At 42.1% G+C, this 20,236-nt stretch overlaps 2 long non-coding RNA genes across 15 annotated transcripts in view; one reads left to right on the plus strand and one right to left on the minus strand.

The window, feature by feature from the left end:
* The window catches only part of LOC129046542 (uncharacterized), a 90,757-nt gene that overhangs the window by 22,185 nt on the left and 48,336 nt on the right, over positions 1 to 20,236 (plus strand). The gene's annotated exons all lie outside the window — the stretch shown is intronic.
* LOC123861606 (uncharacterized) overlaps positions 1 to 20,236 on the minus strand; it is a 149,374-nt gene that overhangs the window by 5,802 nt on the left and 123,336 nt on the right. The gene's annotated exons all lie outside the window — the stretch shown is intronic.

The following is a 20,236-nucleotide window of genomic DNA, read 5'->3' on the forward strand; positions in this document are numbered from 1 at the left end:
TCTAGGAGTTCGTGGGGCTGTTTGAGAGAGACTGAGCGTGTGTGTTTGAGAGAGCGTGTGTGCAAGCAGTGTGTGCTTCCGCAGCAGAACAAACAATCCTCTCAGGCCAGTCCCTCTGGATTCATGGCAATATCACTAATTGCATCTGGTTTCCATGACTTTGCCTAGGCTTCCAAAGAACGAAGCTAGACATACTCTTGCCAACTTTGACCCCTACGAACTTAATGAACTTCTGACGGGGGCATCACAGTAGAGTCTGTTGAAAAGTTTCCTTTAGCTCACACTGATTTGCACAAGTAAAGTTGCACTGCCTGCAGTTTTATAAAAAGCTTCTCAGGGATCTCTGAGCCTGATACAGACTACAATCTGGGGGGCCAAAATTCCTAAAGTTAGCATGCTTCCCTGTCCATATTTTGTAAAGGATTATTTGTCCCCACCTGGCCTCAATAGGCTCACTTGTGCTCAAACGTGCTTGCAGTGTTGGACATCTTTCATTCAGATGCACGGAAGGAGAGGGACAGTCCTGCTTCTGCTCTCCTGTGTGACCAATGGCAGCAAACCCCCACTTTTCTTCTAGCTGTCTCTTTTCTCCTGAGTGGGCCAGTCTTTGCATTTCAGGTCAGTTCGGTTCAATTTAACAAACATTTACTGAGGACCAGCTAAGTCCTAGGTACGATCCTAGGCGCTTTTTATTTGTGTTTGCAGCTAGGGTGGGGAGGGTCCCGGCGACAGATGAGCAAGACCCTATTCCTGCCCTCAGAGTTCCAGCCATGGACAGCCCATGAGACAGCCACACAAGGAACTATCCGCTCCTCAAAATGTAATGAATGCTAAACTAGTAGTTTACCCAAAGCTTGGAAAGAGGAAAAATTGTCATCTTAGGAAGTTCATGAAAGTGCAATTGATCAGGGTCTGGAAGGAAGCTAAATGTTTTGAGCCTCCTTTCTTTGGGTCTTGAACTATCCCAATAAATGTTTTTAATTCTGTGATAGTGCTGGACATGTAGCCATAACTAGACATGTACTGAACACTGATTACTATTTATATATACATGTATGTATATATATATGTTCATTTAGTCCTCACAATAATCCTGTGTAATAATAAACACTGTTATTATCCCTATTTCTGAGGCAAGGAAATTAAGGCAAAGAGAGATAAAGCAACAGAACCCGAAGGCCACACAGCCAGTAGGCAGCAGAAGCAGGTTTTGGTCCCGGGCTGTCTAACTCCAGAGGTGGAAAGCTGTCTAACTCCAGAGGTGGAAAGCATGCTGAGATGTACACACATTTATATTTTACGCCACCAACAAGCTACCCTTTACTTTTTCGGCCTACATAAATATTCTTCTATGCAGTTTAGTATCCTTCTTATTTTCCTTCAATATTTCTATCGTGTGGTGAGAAGAATGAGTATAGATTTTTAAATGATTCATTTTTGCCTTTACTCCCAATATTTTATGGGAAGTCACAGAAGTCCCAACCTGAAGAATGCATGTCTAAAGGGAGTTTCTCCTCCTTGCTGCCGGCGTCCTGTCCCAGGGCCCACTGCGTTCGAGTCACATGAGAAGGCCCACTGAAGAGAGCAAGGCTGTGAATTTTTACACCTACATGTAGACCTGCATTAGTGAAGATACTATAAATGCGTGTCCAGATGATTCTGCCTAAATATGACTGCTGCCCAACTCCTGCCAAACACTCCTCGGGCGTTCTGAATGCTCTAAATTTCTGCCCAAGGAAGGCGAGAGCTTCTCATTCAGATGCCCTCAGACCTTCGTGTTCTTAGACCCCCAGAAGTGCCACGTTAACAGCCCGGAGGCGAGCACCCACAGCGGACGCGGCACATCCCGGGCACTGAGAGCCTCAGGAATCACACGAGACAGGAGTCAAGTCCTGGCCGGCTGTGTGCCTGCTGAGTCTCTCTGCACCTCAGTTGACAGCTCTGTGAAACAGAGACTATCTCCCCGACAAGTTTTTTGCGAGGGCCTGAATGAAGTTAACGTTTTCAAAATGCTTAGTATAGTGCCTGCCTTGTAGGAAAGAAACCCTACTTCTAATTTTTAGGATTGGATTATAATGGGGAAAGCAGAGTATGAGATACTTTGAGGGTTGGAGGGAAGAGCTCAGGAGCAAAGAGCTCAGAACGGAGTGCTCTCCTGCACCTGTGCTTCGTCCTTTGACGCTGGCCGCCTCTGGAAATGCCCGAGGAAATCACGGCATTTATGAAAGCAGAACAGTTAGAGGAAGAAAGGCCGGGCAGTACTGCTGGGAACAATACCACAGGGGCCCCAAACGTTCTCCATACACAGTTCTGCCGCCCCGGTGCCCAACCCACACCCACGCCACCACCCTTGCTTGAACTTCGTCGCCACATCCCATGGCATGCCTTCTCTGGTGGCCCGAGGGCTTGGTCCCTGCTTCCAGCTCACCAGCCGGCCATGCCCACTTCCCTTACACCACACCCGGCCCAGCTTCACGCAGACATGCTTTCAGTTTCCCTTGAGACTTCCTCCCCGACCCATGGGTCACTCAGAAGTGTATTGTTTAATTTCCAAACATCTTTCTATTGTAGATTGCTAGTTGAATTCCATTGTGCTCTGAGAACATATTCTGTGTGATTTCTAGTCTTTTAACTTTATTAAGGTTTGCTTTATGGCTCAGGGTATGGTGGAATGTTCCATGTGCACTAGAGAATACATGTTCCACTGTTGTTCGATGCCGTGGTCTATAAAAGTCAATAAGGTCCAGCTGCTGGTTAGTGCTGTTTAGGTCATCTAAATCCTTATTCATTTTGGGGCGCCTGGGTGCTCAGTCAGTTAAGCGTCCGACTCTTGATTTCAGCTCAGGTCATGATCTCAGGGTTGTGAGACTGAGCCCTGCATCGGTAGTCTGCTTGAGATTCTCTCCCTCTCCCTTTGCTCTTCCCCCAACTCTCTCTCTCTAAAATAAATAAATAAATCTTTAAATCCTTATTCATTTTCTGTTATATCAGTTACTTAGAGAGGGGTGTTAAGTCTGCAGTTATAAATGCATATTTGTGTATTTATTTATTTATTTCTATTGGTTTTTGCCTCATGCATTTCAAAGCTCTACTATTCGATGCATACACATTTAGGATTATGACTTCTTTATTACTATGAAATGTCCCTCTTTATCCCTGATAATCTTTGTAATTTTGCAGTCTACCTTGTCTGAAATTAGTATAGTTACTCCAGCTTTCCTTTAGATAACATTTTCATGTTATATCTTTCTCCATTTTTTTACACTTAGTCTTCACATTTAAAGTGGGTTTGTTATTGTAAGGGGCATGTAATTGGGTCTTGCTATTTTACTTGTCTAAATCTTTGTCTTTTGGGGCACCTGGGCAGCTCAGTTGGTTAAGTGCCTGCCTTCGGCTCAGGTCATGATCTCAGGGTCCTGGGATGGAGCCCCGCATCAGCCTCCCTGCTCAGTGGGGAGCCTGTTTCTCCCTCTCCCCCTTGCTCGTGCTCTCTTTCTTGCTTGCTATCTCTCTCTCTCAAATAAATAAATAACATCTTATAAAAAAATAAAACAAATCTCTGTCTTTTAACTGGTATGTTTAGATCATTCACATTTAAAGTGATTGTTGGTATCATCACATTGAATTCTACCATCCTGCTAGCTGTTTTCTCTCTAGGGTAGTAGTTCTTAGTTTCTATGTCCTTCTCTGCCTTCTCTGGGTTTAATTGAGCATTTTTATTTTTTCATTTTATCTCTTATATTGACTTATTATTTATGCCTTTTTTAAAGACTTTTTAAGTGACTAAGAGTTCTAATTACTTTTCAGTGATAAAGAGCTTGATCATTTTGTATTTCCTAAGAATGGGTTCGGAGAAAACTATAGTTTTGTTTCTTGCTGAGATGGTCCTTGAACTATTTTGGTTAAAATGGCTAGAATTTAAATAGAATATTGCAGTATGGAATATAATTTCATTTGAATAGAATGTTTAAATATGTATTTCATTTGTAACCAATGAACACATACTTTTTTTTTAAACATAGGAAGATTAAATCTGGATACACAAAAATACTGTTCTGTACAAAAAGGAAAATACAGTGAAGTTTTAACTTGTTCAATTTAATTCTTCTGAGAAAACATAGCCAGAAATTATTGAATTTTGCTCATTGGGAAAATCCTGGAGAAATTTTCCCTTCTAGGGAAGCAGTTCTTTTTTTGGGGACCATAGCCCCTTTGAGAACTTGATAAACAACACCCTAGAAAAACACATATGCTCATCTGCACATCAAATTTTGCATATAATTTCAGAGAATTCACTGAATCCTTTAAGAGTCTCTAGGTCCCTGGTGAGGAACACCTGCCCTAGAGTAAGTAGTGAATGTTGTCAACAAGTATTTTGATGTAACCATATATCTTGGTATGTAGGCCAACTAGCAGAAGTATCAGGTTTGACTTGAGCTTCTTGAGCAGGGCAACAGAAACTCTTGTCCTCTTAAAGTTTTTGTTAAAGCAGCCCCACATCCAGGTCATATCCAGGTCTAGCTCTTAAATTTGTCACCTCCCCAGTCCTATACTTTAATATGACAGCACCGCAACCTCTACAATGGCAAAGGAAGCTTGGATGGTAAGAGCCAGTTGGCTAGTCTAAATGCCCAGCATACCCAGAATACGTTATCTCTTTTTATGCTATAAGGTAGAGTTCTTCCAGGTGCAATGATTGCTTAAATTGTGGCTATAAACACCAAGACAAATCTGTCCATGAGCAAATTTTCACACTAACATCAAAACTATCTTCAGGAGAGAGAGAGAGAGAGAGAGAATGTTTCAAGCAACAACTGCTTGTATTTTAAAAATAGTTTCCCATTTATACTTAAAAACTCAGTCACAAAGTGTTTAATGGCCATGAGTCCTGAAGATTCCACCAACTACTCCTCCCTTATTCTTCTGCCAGGTTCTGAAATCTTCCTCCAACTATGATACCCTCTTGAGTCAATCAAAACAGTGATTTGACTCCTTTCAGTAACATTTTTATAAGCAAATAACACCACTAACTTTATCCATTCCTCTGCAAATACACTTCCCATGGGCTTGTATTTCATTTTTTCCTTTCATGCATTTGTCTCTTTTAATGATTCAGTAAAATCCGTATCTTCAAGATATTTACCTCATCTGCAAAGGAATCCCACTTTTTCTCCAACTGATATAATGCCAAATAGAGATGTTGGATCATATTTTTCCAATATTAATATGTTTACTTTCCAGATAGTAAAAATAATGGAGTATTTACATTAACCAGATTGAATGGAACCCTTTGGAAACAACCATTAATGAGCTGGTTGACCTGTGGCCCAGAAGCTCACTCTGGCAGTGAAGAAACTGCCTTGGATTTAGGAGGGTTATTCCTGCATTCTACCTGAGACTCATCATATGACTTGTCATGCTTGGGTCTGTTCCTTTAGCAAATTGGAATTCTATTATCCTTAAATCTTCCATGTCCTTGGACAAAATGTTATATATACATATTGCCTTTCATCTGGCATATAGGTGAATGGAAACAAAACAAGCAATGTTTACAATGAAAAAAAAAAAAACCCTCTCTTCCAAATTTCCTGAATAAAAATGTTTGAGAAAACATCATTTCCAGAATATGTTAAAGGAACCCTAAAGGAACAAAAAGGCATCCCTTTTTGCATGTTTGTGTCTTTTCAGTGCTCTCTGAAATAATCGGAATATCAGGACTTTGGCATTTCTAAAGGTACTCTAACCAGATAGTTTTAATTCCTCTTTATTCTTTGTAATAGTTTACACTCTACAAAAGATAAGCTTCTCTTTCGCTATCAACTTTTCTTTTCCGCTTGATAAACAATGATACTTTTTAATGTGTTCCCAAAGAAGCTAAAATGAACTTAGATCAATTTCAGTGATTTCCTTATTTACACATCATCCTCATGATATCCTCAAAACTACCATCCAACACAGCTCATCTATTCACCTCTGCCTCCTCCTCTGTCTTGAGCATCTTCTCTCTGAACAGTAGTCCTTTTTCAATTGCTTGGCAACCTTAGCAAGACTCATTTTCACTTAGCACTAAGGAGAAAAAAAATACATTCCTGGCTTGATTCTGTTGTTCGGAATAAAATCAGAACTAGAAAGCAAGCACACAAATAAAAATTGGTGCATGATTTTCTCCTTCAGTTCTTCACTCTAAAATGAGGTGTTGCACAAAATTTCTGATGTTCCAAGTTTTCCAAGATTGTAGTGTTATATAGTACACTGGATCGCCTAATGGACCACCTAATATACTGACTTTAGGGTAGAGCATGTCACTCGGGAAACATTAGCCACCCTTGTTTTAGCCAGCATTAACCTCTGACAACCATGTACTGTTTGCTACTCTAACACATCGTAAGTGCCTGGTGTGCTCATCAAGAGTCACTTGTTTAATAGTTCTGCCAACTGCTGTAAGTTCAAAGAAAGCTATTCTTTTCCTACAGCACCACCACAAAGCCCCTCACTTCTTGCATTTTCAAGAATCAGAGTGTAAAGGACAATAGAAGGGAAGAAAGGAGTAAGACATACTCATGAAGATAGAATTTGAAGAGGTAGCAAGATTAAGATCTTATCGGAGGTGAAATAATCTTTTGTGGATGAGTGAAGAACAAAGGTCAGAAGGGGAAAATCTGCCCATTTTCCACGCTCTTACAATTTGGGAGTTGGGTGGAGTAATTTTCATCATGTGCCTCAGAAATTAAAAAGGTCTTTGTCATAGAGGAGCTTAAATTTTTTTAATGTTATCAAGTGTATCCATCTTTTCTTCCTTTCATGGCTTCTGGGCTTGTGTCCTATTTAGAAAGTCCAGGCTCATTTCATTCATTCCATGATTATAAACAAATTTAATCATATTTTATTCTAGTAGCTTAATTTTTAATATTTCAATATTTGATCCAGGTTTAATTTAGTTTGTGAAAATTGGAAAATTTATCTTTATTAATGTAATTTCATTTCAGGGCAAATTCCATGCAGCTCACACTTGGATCAATCAATCATTGACTATTTACTAACAACCTACTCTGAGCCAAGGCAGTGAGGGATCCAAAAGAAATATAAGACATGGTGGTTGATTTTAAACAACCTAGAAATGAGACATTTCTAGAACCAGAGAGCATATAATTAAGTACTAAATACTGAGAGAGTGCCTACAACTGGTGTGGGACCTCAGAGGAAAGAGCAATCTACCTAGGCTGCAGTTGTTAGGGGAGACTTTGTAGACAAGATGGGGTTAGAGTTGTCTATGTACTTCCCCAAATGCTAAAACAGAAAGCTCTCAGGGTGCCTGGGTGGCTCAGTTGGTTAAGCATCTGCCTTCGGCTCAGATCATGATCCCAGGGTCCTGGGATCGAGCCCCACATTGGGCTCCCTGCTTGGCGGGAAGCCTGTTTCTCCCTCTCGCACTCCCCCTGCTTGTGTTCCTGCTCTTGCTGTGTCTCTCTCTGTCAAATAAATAAATAAATAAATAATCTTTAAAAAAACCCCAAAAAACCCATACGTGTGTGCATACGTGTGTGCATGCATGTGTGCAGCTTAGGTGGACACCCAGTTTTCACAAAACTACTCAGCTGTTGGGAAAATATACCTGCCACAGACTAAATAGGACTGAGGTGTTTACTTGCAGATTTGAGACAGGGTTCTAGAGTAGAAGGAAGTCGCAGAGTGGCAAGGGTAGTGATGGGAATTCTGTGCCCAAGGGAGGGATGTTGGCCTGGGAGTCTTACCTTCTACTCACCACGCAAGCATCTGCTAGATCCTCCTGCCCCCCGCCCCCTGCCAGGGTTTTGCCCACACTGCTTCTTCCAGAGAGTTCTGCCAAGTGTGGGTGGGCATCCTCTGGAGGGTCTCTGTCCTTGAGCATCTGTCTGCTGCTTCCTTTCTCCCACTCCTTGAAAGAGTCACCACCCTGCTAACTCTTGACCAGCCCAACGCACCCTCAGGTAAGTGCTGCGCAGCGAACAACACCTGAGGACCCTACTTCTACAAGTCTCTGATGGCTGCTGGGAATAAAGGTTGGTTCAGACTTTGGAAAGGGCGGAAGAGACAAGGATAGCTCTGTCATATATTTATATCAATAGGTATGCCAATATAATTTAAAAGTCTTATGTTTTGGGGGACCTGTGTGGCTCAGTCAGTTGAGCATCCGACTCTTGGTTTCGGCTCAGGTCTGAACCCAGGGTGGTGAGATCAAGCCTCGTGTAGGGCTCCACACTCAGCAGGGAGTCTGCTTGAGATTCTCTCCCTCTCCTTCTGCCCCTCCCCCTGCCCATGAGTGTATGCTCTCTCTCTCTCAAATAAATAAATACGTCTAAAAAAAAAGTCTTATGTTTTTTACATACCCTTTGATCCAACCACTTAGCTTCCAGGAATTTCCCATTTATTTACTGAATAAAAACATATTGCTTACTGTATGTCAGGTACTGTTTCAGCGCTTAAAAAAATTAACTCATTTAATCTTCAGAACAATCTTTTGAGCTACGACTATTATTTTACAGGTGAGGAAAATGAGACACAGAGAGGTTAAGTAACTTGTCCACAGCCACCAGCTAGTATGTGGTGGTGCCAGCATTGAAACTCATGCTGTCTGACTAGAGTCCCTGGACTTAACTACACAGTGTACTACCTATGATGGTTAATTTCATGTGTCAGCTTGATGGACCACAGGGTGCCCAGATTAAACATCACTTCTGGGTGTGTCCACGAGGGTGTTTCAGGATAAGATTAGCATTTGAATTGGTAGGTACAGAAATTTAGATTGCCCTCCCCAATGTGGTAGATGGGCATGTAAGTTTGCTGAGGGCAGGCCCCTCAGAAGAAAAGAGCAGAAGTCCGAGGCAGGAGGAATTCTCCCCTCCTCCCCTGCTTTTTCTTCAGCCTCACTGATCAAGCTGAGACATCCCATCTTTTCCTACTTTTGCACTGAGACTTCTGCCACTGGCTCACCAGGCTCTCAGGTCTTTGGACGCTGACTGAATTACACCACAGGCTTTCCTGGGTGTCCAGCTTACAGATGGTAGATTGTGGGACTTCCCGGCCTCCATAGTTGTGTGAGCCAATTCCTCACAATAAATCTCCTTGGATATACTGTATATATATAAAACCAATAAGAGATATTTATATAACCAATAGGAGACATACAGTTGACCCTTGAACAACATGGGCTTGAACTGCACGGGGTCCACTCACACGTGAATTTTTTTCTATAAATATGGTACAGTACTGTAAACATTTTTTTTCTCCTTTATCATTTTCTTAATAATATTTTCTTTTATCTAGCTTACTTTATTGTAAGAATACAGTATATAGTACATAAAGCATACAAAATACGTGTTAATTGACTGTTATGTTACCGGTAAGGCTTTCAGTCAACAGTAGGCTATTAGTAGTTAAGTTCTGGGGGAGTTACAAGTTATGTACAGATTTTTGACTATATGGGGGTCAGTGGCCCTAAACCTCATGTTGTTCAAGTGGTCAACTGTATATATATCTCTTATTGGTTCTGTTTCCCTGGAGAACCCTAATACACTGCCTGAGCAGTCAGCATGAATGTACACAAAGATTTAGCTATGAGGCTGTTCATTCAACACAAACATATTAATGCCTACTGTGTGCCAAGCACAGCCCCTCTTCCCTTTTCCAATGGAGAGTAAAATCTCATCTGTAAGTCATGAAACAAATTTAGTGGATTGTGACCAGAATTTCTTTAAAATGATACAGAAAAGAAAAGAATACAAATTACCAGAAAGTGAGTTCTGTTTCATGACATTTTTTTCACTTACATGTGTTTGCACAAGCATATATGCACAGATGAGTGTTGAATCAGAATACCATGTACTTACTATGAGTTATAGTCAGAAAGGCTTAAGAGTCACCAGTCTAGTAGGAAAGAAAAACATCAGCTAGGTAATTATAGTTGTGTCAAGTTAGTTTTTTAAAATAATTGCAAAAAGTTGTCCGATAACAGGAAATTATTAAATAATGATATAGATATATAATGGAATTCTTCCTAGAAACTAAAGTTATATTGTGGAGAAGTATTTAATGAAATAGAAACACATGCAAGATACAGAGATAAGGGGGAAAGACAGATTATAAAACAACATGGGGAATATACATTAAAAATATATATATATACACACATGCACAAATCTGTATTTGCATAGACAAAGGACTAAAAAGGATAGTCATCAAGATGTTTCTTGATATGAAGATATGCAAAAAATATTCTTTTGTCTATCTGCATTTTCTGCAATTAATGTAATTACTTTTATAAGATATATCCTTATATAAAATAAGATATATTTTATGTATATGATTATATAATAAGGATTAGTATAAACATAATGAAAATTCTTGCAAACAATAAAAATAAAGAATTCTAGCAGACAATATAAATAAAGACTATAATGAAAAGGACAAACTATCCAATAAAAGAGTGGGCAAAGGATGGAAACAGATCATTCATGGAAGAGGACCTTTTCTTCCCAAATAAACACGTCAAGTGATGCTCAACCACACCAGTGATGAGAGAAATGCAAATTAAAACAAAAATAAGATAAAATTATCTCTTTTATCAGTTTTGCAAACTGCTAACCCTGGCCTATGAAAACCACTCTAAGAAAATCCAATATCTGACAACCTGGAGTTTCCGAATGGAAGTAACTGAGTGTCCACCTTACCCAGGCCAGGGGTCAGAGGGACTGAAACACTGGCATTGATTAGTAGCCCTACAATATCATGAAATAAATCATTAAGTGAGGTACAAAGCCTTCTCCAAACAAGTACAAAAACTTCCAACACAAATAGAAAGATAGTGTTTAGGGGCGCCTGGGTGGCTCAGGCAGTTAAGCTTCTGCCTTCAGCTCAGGTCATGATCTCAGGGTCCTGGGATCATCCCACGTCAGGCTCCCTGCTCAGCTTCCTCTCCCGCTGCCCCTCCCCCCGCTTGTGCTCTCTCTCAAATAAACAAATAAATAAAAATCTTTTTAAAAAGATAGTGTTTATAAACATAATCAATAACTGATATTTTTTTAGTGCTCATTCTATACACACACATGCACACACACACACAAACCATGTTAATCTCTTAATATATATTATCTCACTTAATCCCTACATCAACTTTATGAGCTTTAGTTACTCCTCTAGCCCCATTTTTACTATAAGACAACGGAGGCTACCGCAGGTAAGTGGAGGAGATGAGATTTGAGCCCAGATTCAACACCTCCACAGTGTGCAATCTCAGCCACTTGGGTAATTTCCCACGAAACCTGGTGGTTGGTTGTGCATGATGCTAATTTAGGATGTTGTTTTTGAGGTCAGAGGGCTTCAAAGAAAAGTCTGGGGATTACTGGTGATGGATACAGGTTCCCTTAAGTTTCCAGCGATTGTTTCTTAGAGCACACATTTATAAAATGGCCATGACTGGATTTTTTTTGCTGATGAAAATTTGAGTGTCATCAAACACGATGTGTCTTGTTCTGGCAAGAATTCTTTGTTAATGTGCACAATAACAAGGAAGACTCCATTGTGGTCTTTTTCTATGCTGATGTAATTCAAATAAAAAGACACTGAAATCATTGTTCTAGGCTCTTTCTACAGCTTCATAAAATATGGTTATCATCCTATATTTGGCCCAGAGACTTCTTAGTATTATAAATGTAACAAGATAGTCATCAGAATTATGACAATAAGAATAATGATAAAAACAGGGGCGCCTGGCTGGCTCAGGTGACTCTTGATCTCAGGTTTGTAGGTTCCAGTCCCATGTTGGGTATAGAGATCAATTAAAAAATAAAATCTTTTTTTTTTAAAAAGAATAATGATAAGAACAACAATTGTATTAATAACAGTAATGCTAAGGGAAACTATCGATGATAATCAAGTGTAAAGGCTGTCTATTGGAGGGACGCCTGCGTGGCTCAGTTGGTTAAACGTCCGACTCTTGGTTTTGGCTCAGGTGATGATCTCAGGGTCCTGGGATCCAGCCCCAAGTCAGGCTCCCTGCTCAGGGGGAAGTCTGCTTCTCCCTCTCCCTTTGCCCCTCCCCCTTGCTTGTGCACGTGCTCTCTCTCTCTCTCAAATAAATAAATAAAAATCTTTTTTTAAAAAGGGGTGCCTATTGGAGAGATATATTTTGGAATGGAATTTGAACTTTCGGTTTTTTCTTTCATCATTTTTGGGAGATAAGGCCCATCTGGGCAGGACTGAGTAACTAGAAAATATGCATCACTTTTAATGAGACACAAGATACACTTGGCCATTCTCAATGGTTTCTGACAGTAATGTCACTTAGCACTTGTGTCCTTTAAATATTCCATTTTTGCTATAACTCTTAGTTCCAGTAGCGGTGGTGATGGGTGATTGTGCTTTTACTCTATAGTTGACTAATGTCTTTCATGAATACCCATTACTCGGATTATCTTGTTTGTCCTACCTCTTTTCCCCTTCATCCTGATTTCTTCATTATTTTATTTTATCTGTTTTATAAACCACCATAAAGAACTTGGGGGATAAGACTGAGATAAATACAGGCACAAAGAGTCAAACAAACTCTCAACCCGTAAGGCAGCCTGAATTTTTCCCCATAGACAAAGAGTTCCAGGTCAAATGGCCTAGCTAATGGCTTGTAAGTGGCTTCAGAGTGGGAGTTAGGGACTAAAGTCTCAGGTGCTGATATGATGACAGTAGGCTACATCTTCATATCCCAGAGAATTGAGCCTGATTGTCCCTATGGTCATTGCTTCCTACTCCCTTCTCTTCCTAGTATCGTTGTAGTCAATTCTTTTTTTTTTTTTTTTTTTAAGATTTTATTTATTTGAGAGAGAGAGAGTGCGAGCAGGGGGAGGGGCAGAGGGAGAAGCAGACTTCCCACTGAGCAGGAGCCTGAAGCGGGGCTCTATCCCAGGACCCCGAGATCATGACCTGAGATGAAGTCAGATGCCCGGCCGCCTGAGCCACCCTGTCGCCCCTGGTTGTAGTCATTTCAATCAAGCCCAATAGAATGTGGTCGCTGCAGAAAAGCTGAGGGAGTGGGAAGAGCAGAGCAGAGGACGAATTTAGTTTGTGCTCTGCATAGATAACTCTTTTTAACATAAAATCTCTTTTGCCCCATATTGTTTATTTGGACTTCTGAAAGTAATAACAATACTTTAGTTACGTATAAAGTTATAACACAGGATATATTTACTTCTAGATTTTAAGCGCACACATGCACAGAAACATAAGGGAATATGCCATCACATCCAGCTGTATTTAAAGATTATCCCAATGATTAGTTCACAACAGGTGATTAAGCTGTTGTTAAATACACTTTAAGTGACTCTACAAGGGCAAATGAAACATTTTAACCAACAATAACATCATAGCAGCTAAGTACGTAAATAAAATAAAGTAAAATGAAATTAGATAATTACTAAGACAGAGTTCTTCTTCCAAAGTTTCCTCAAACACACGGCTCCCAGGGGACTACAGGGTTGAGGGGGGACCACAGTCTATGCCACTCGTTGGTGTCCCCCGGGCTGGAGCCGTGGGTGGCAATATGAAACAGAAGGCCAGCTCGTCCAGGATGTGGTTCTGATTCACCATCCTCACAACTGCGCTGGGGCAGAAGGGAACAGTAGGAATCCCCGTAAGAAAAGGGGTGTTTTTATATTCTGGGCCGGTGCCTGGCTACGCAGGGAGAGTAGTTAGAGCTAGGAAGCTCCCTTCAACGTTGCTGCTGCTTTAACTCCTTTTTTTTTATCCTCGTGCCCTTCCCTCAGAGTTCTAAGAGCTGGAGCTCAACTGCAGAGTTGCGCTAATAGAGAGAGGGAAGGCAAGAGGTTAAACCAAACGGTTAACTGTGTCTCTTCAAAACTGACATTTAATACAGGGTGTAAATCACTAGGGGAGCCTGTTATTCCTTCAGGAATGCAATTACATAGGGTCAAATAAAACATGAAAGAAACCAACAAGTTTTAAAATGTAGCATGTTCTCAAAAGTAGGCAAGAAGGAATGTGAAGCAGTTCAAATATGCTAACACTCCCCGCTGTCCTATAGGAGAGGATTACAAGGAGAGGTTTCTGCTCTTTAATGATTATGTGGTTAAGCACGGGTAGGGAAGCACATCGCCCCATCTGGCTGCTCCCCGCTGGACCCTCAGCTTCCCAGAGCTCCCTGCATTCATTCAAAGCAGGTGTAGGCTCTGCCGTTCAGCCCATTACCATTACAGTCCCATTACCAGCCCTGCCCTCCACTTAACACTTTTCAAAAGTGTTTATATGGCAGTACAGAATACACCGCAGGTATTTTTTTCTATTTCACTCGCTCCTACAGGGGTGGGGGGGATCCCCCACCAGGAGAATCCTTATTCTGTGACTTCAAGATAGGCAAAAATGAATGTTGGACTCTGTTAAAGGCTTTCTAATATTTATAGCTACTTGTAAATTGTGTAGGTGCTAATTGACACCACGGGGCAGTGGAAGGTGGGCTTACGTTTATATTTTGGGAAGTGTCTGTTACAGTTTAGTGCATTTCAAAAATATGACGCCTTAAAAATGTGGGTTGGCTCACCTTCAGTTTAACATCCTCATGAACCAGGGTGACCAACTTGCCCCAGTTTACCCTGGGCTCTCTTGGCTCTAGCCCTGAAAGTCTCACAGCCCAGGAAACTTCTCGTTCCCCAGCAAACTGGGACGTCTGACCATCCTATTCCACACACATAGCACACATTCTCTCTTTGCCCCGTGCTTCTAGCCCTGTGTATATATCCCGGGTGTGTGTACAAACAGGCACACATGTGACAGGCAAGTGGATTCTGGATCCAACAGAATTTATAGTTAGTAATTTCTTTAGAGTCCTGCTTTTAAGCATATGCAACAGCATGGTAGAAACTGGGTATAGATTGTGTAAGGGGAGAGGGTGGCTGGGAAGGGACCCTGGGATCACTCCTAAACTAATTATAAAAGAATTCAAACAAAACAGACAGGTCAGCTGGGTTCAGATTCCTGTATAATCACTGACTTTTATATACTCACTTCTCCAAGAAAAATACAGTTTCAAATGAGTTGTGACTCAAACCTGATTTTCCTTATCTTGCTTACAAAGTGTATCATACTACAAAGCTGACTTCTCAGAGTCTAATTCCAAAGGGTGCAGATTCTGTCTAGTTGGTTGAATCTTGGGAGCTTCCTCTCCCCCAACAACCCCCCACTCCACCCCTATCCCATCCCTCACCCCCAGCCAGGCAATGGTGGCCCCAGGCTGGTCCTTTTGAATCCTGCCCAAAGGCCGGTAGCGGCTCAGGTCAAGCTCACTGACTAGCAGGCACCGTGGGGGTATGTCTCTGAAGGTGCACAATTTCCTAGCGCCTTACCACATCGGCAGTTCTGCGTGCTCCCAGGTCTTTCCATCAAGCCCTTGGTAACTCCACAGACTGCGTGGCTGCCCCAGCACCTAAGACAGACCATTCTGACTGCAAGCTGAGTTATGAAAGTCTGGGAATCAGCTGAGTTCCTTAGAGCAGACTAACTGAGCAGACCCAAGACCAGAGTAAAACTTAGTTCATCTTACATGTCTAAGTCCTTTGGCTCTTTGGCTCTTTCATTGACTCTTCTCCTGACAGTGCAGTTGGAGATCCAGCTGTCCCAAGAGAATTCATATCAACCCCCCACCTCCACTCCCTCTCTCTCCCTCCCCATCCCCCTCTCTCTTTGTGGCTATTTTCTTATTCTGTCAAGAGATGCCAAACTGATACATTCACCAGAAATAACACAAAATAAAGCAAAAAGTAATTATAAATAATGTTTTCTCTTCTGACTTATGTAAACCTCTTACCTCAGAGGCTTTCCTTTCCTGGGCTTAGAACTCGTCTGTCCAGATCAGACACGCTATAAGCATTAGTCTCAAAACTTAGTCAAATGCAAAGAAATTGGTGGTAGACAGGAGAAATAAAGGCTTGAAGACTAAAGGAACAGACTTGAAAAGTTAGAAAGGTGCATCCCTGAAATTTTCAAATGAACATGAGGTATGCGCTGGGGGTACAGAACCTGGGCTTGGGAGGCAAACAGATCAAGGTTTGAATTCCAGCCCAGGCACTTATTAGCTATGTGATCTTGAACAAGATACTTCACCACTGTAAATTTCAGTTCCTCATCTGTGCCATGGGGATAATTCTAGTTTTAATATGAGGACAGGAAATAACATATGTAAAGCACTCAATACCACAGTCAATGTTTAATAAGCAGCTTTCACTACCATGGCGATGGATTTCACAGGACAAAGTGACCCCCTCCAACAGCCCACGGTGCCCTCTGTGTTTTGACTGCTGCTGGGCTTCTTTCCTAGTGGACATCTCTAGGAACTCTGAGCTCTTAATCTCAGCCCTCCACCCACACTCCCTAACTGGCCTGAGGCAAATCACTTATCTGCCTCAATTACTTCATCTGTACAGAGGAGGATAATAATATTTACCTCCCTCAGAGGAGTGTTGGGAGAATTAATGAATGCTTGCAAAGTACCCTGAGATCTACAGATGAAAGGCAGTGTAGAATTGCAAAGTATTATTATAAATATTAGTGTTATTTTGACACATTTGCATGCATGCATGTGTGAGCAAATTTGCACCTAGAGCACTGGATGAGAGTATGTGACTCTCAAGTATCATCCTATGAGTAATTTATACACAACAAGACAGTTGGTCCCAGAAATAAGAATTTGGGTAGCTGGTGTAAAAATCAACCATAGCCTATGCTTAAGTGCTTTCTAGAAGACTTTTGGCCAATACCACAGTCCTTCCAGCTTCCTTTCGGGGTAAAACCTGACTATGTGATCAGCTCGCTAAAAGGCAGTGAAGTGTAACTCTCTCAGACATCTCTATTCGCCAATATGGAGAAACGACCCTGAGCCTAGAAGAGGTTGTTCCTGAGCTAACTGTATCCACTTGCAAAACACACAGTCATAAAATCGGATTGCAAAGAAACACCTCTTTCAGCCCACCTCACAGCCCCGTTCTCCCCCTCCCACATCAGTAGTGCCAAGTTCCAGCTCTCGATGCTCCTGTCCTCTTCCCATTAAGGCCCCTGCTTCCTCCCACTTGTCCCCGTTCCCCACCGACTAGATTCCCTCCCCTTAAGTGGTGTGAGGTAACATTACAACACTATCCACCATAATCTCACATCACGTAACTCCCCAGAGACCACTTCTGAGACCTGTGCTTTTAGGAATAAAAGGCTAAGAGCAAATGGAAGTTACATGAGGAAGTTAAAATTCCCTTGTGTCTCAGGACTGAGCCCTCGGCTGCCATTCCTGCCTGTGTGAGGATGTGGCCTCCTCTCTGATTCCGGATACAGAGTAGCATATGGGCGTGAGCAAGACATGTGTCTGGTCTCCACCATAAACCTTTGCAGCCTGGCAAGAAACAGCGAGGCTTATTCCAGACCCAAATTCTCATTCCTGCTACAGCCATCATAAACGCCTGCTGACACCAAAGAAGAACAAGCCTGTAATCCTCATAAAAGAACATTTTTGAACACTGGAAACCAAAGAGGGATATGGATGCCAGTTTTTAAACCGACATTCCCTCTGCTCCTGGGTGAGATCGGACATTGAGGAAGCAGGTGACTGCCTCCGAGTTATGGCTTAGAGGCTGCACACTGGCCTCCCTATTCTGCACATCTCCCCCCGTGGCTGGGCAGATGGCCTGGAGTTCCCACAACTTGTGGTTAAGACATTGTCTCCAGAAGCCTGTGTGTAGAATGGAAATATGTGACATGAAAATCAACATGTTAAATCATTCCAGCAGTGTGCTGGATCCAGCTCACAGGGGCCTGAGAGAGCCAACTATGTGCATCTCTTCCCAACTCCACATTCCCATCACACTGGAGCCTGAAATCAGCCCGTGGTGCCTTGAAATCACCAAATGCTGCAAATCAGGGCCTCCCCTCGCTTTGAGAAAGGTGATTGTGAAGTCTTTACTGCACACCACCAACTAGCACCCACTTTGATCCATTATCATTTGGTAATAAGACAGGTTTATGCTATTGCCAAGGACTGAAGTCCAGGTGGGTCTTGAGTATGGAAGGCACAGGGAGTCAACCAGGACGGCGGGTGAGCATGCTGTTGCAACTGTCTGGAAGCAGCCAGGGGGTAGTGAATGCCTTGGGGAGGAGTGAGCAGCATGTCTCCTTCAAGGTTTTGCCAAAGGTTGGCTTGCCTTGTAGATTTTAGCCACAAGTAGAGGATGCAGTGAGCATCGCCTTCCCTAGGATGCTAGCAGAAGAAACGTGGGCTTTAGACCCTTTGGTGCCCTAACAAACTGTATCATCTCTGAGCCTCACTTCCCTTAACTATAAAATTCAGCTAACTGTACTCCTTTCATGGGATTTGTGAAGGATTCAGAGAGATACTGTTTGTAAAGTACTTGCCCTTCACAGAAGTTCTAATATTGGTAAAATGATGGGCACTTCACTGCCCCCTTCTTATTCTGCTTCTCAACAGTATCTGTCATGTTCAGGCAATCTGGACCCGAAATCTTCAACCCCTCTGGCTTCTGAAACTCCACGCTTTCTTCATTTTCCTTCTTCTCTGATCCTGCCTTTATTGGGTTTTTCTTCTCTAATCCCTCTCAAAACTTAATCCGGGACCTTCTTCTCTCCTTTCTCCCCACAACCTCATTAGGCAATCTCATCTAGTCCCATGGATTTAAATGTTATCTTCAGGCTGATGACTTCCAGACTCCTAGAATTATCCTCTGTCTAGACCAGTGATTCTTCAAGTAGAAACCCTGGACCAGCAGGAACAGCATCACCTGGGAACTTGTTAGAAATGCAAATTCACAGGCCCCACCCAAACCTTCTCAACCAGAAACTCTGGAGGTGGGCCCAGCAATCTTTTATCAAGCCCTGCAGGTGTTTCTGACGCTCCCTGAAGTTTGAGAACCACTGGCACATGCCAACATATTTAGTAGCCTTATTTACATCTCTACAGAAATATCACACTTGATACACCCAACACAAAACTCCTCTTCCCTCCCTAATTCTGCCCTCCTACCATGTCTTCAGAATTGCTCCCCTGAGACAATGGCATTATCATCCACTCATTTGCTAAACCTGGAAATCAAGACGATCCTTCCCTTGTCCCAGCTTCCTCAGCTCACATCTAATCCATTAGCAAATCCTATTAATTCTATCTCTGAGTTATAATATAAATTTGCTACTTCCTCCACATTTCCCTCACCATCACCATAACTGGGACCACCATCAAATCTTGCTTGTTCAAGCAACACCAATGCAAACTTTCTACCTGCCTTTACTCTGGTCCCCCTCTAACCCATTCTCTCTGTCACAGCAAGAAAGCTAGATCTTCTTAAAATGGAATTTGGCTCATGTTACTCTCCATCCTAAGATATGTTTTGGTTTCATAACACCTAGGATAAAATCCAAACTCTGTACTATGGTTTCCATGGCCCTGCAAGGCTTGACTCCTCCCCATTTCTCTATTACCTTACCTAGTAGCACTCTCTCCCTCCCCTACTCTGTCCCACACTCACCCGTTTTCTCTCAGTTCCCTGAATGGGCCAATGCCTTTCTGCCTCCGGGACTCTGTTCTTCTGTCTGGAATGTTCCTCCTCATCCTGTGAGTGGATGGCTGCTTCCCATCCTCACAGTTTCAGGTTAAATGTCACCTCCCCTTTGTATCCTTCCTTACTACCTATTAAAGTCCCCTCCACACCCCATTATTCTCTCTCATCACCTTTTTATTTCCTTCCTGCCACATCTGCAGTTTGTAAGTTTTCTATTCAGTTATTTACTCTCTGGTTGTTGGTTGTGTTTTGTTTTTCTTTGTTTTTCTCTGTCCCCCTCACCCTACCACCTGAATGTAAACTCACAAACTCACAAGGGAAGGGGGCTTATCAGTGTTCATCACTCTCAGTGTCTGGCACGGTGACCGATGCAGACTGGGTAGTGGTTCTGTTGCCATTATTATTAACATGTGGAAAGAAGGGCAATCTGCTTTACTCAGTTTATCAATTCAAATATTAATCTCATGCAGAAATATCCTCACAGACACACTCAGAGTAATATCTGACCAAATGTCTAGGCCTGCTATGGCCTAGTCAGACTGATACATAAAATTAACCATCACACCACACTACTGATAAAACTTAGAAAGATTAAGACCCTTGCACTATAGTGAAACCAGGATTGAAATCCATGTATATCTTACTCC

The sequence above is a fragment of the Mirounga angustirostris genome, unplaced genomic scaffold (assembly GCF_029215605.1).
Source record: "Mirounga angustirostris isolate CCGP_5_RB_7025 unplaced genomic scaffold, mMirAng1.0.hap1 SCAF_9, whole genome shotgun sequence".
Taxonomy (NCBI): Eukaryota; Metazoa; Chordata; class Mammalia; order Carnivora; family Phocidae; genus Mirounga; species Mirounga angustirostris.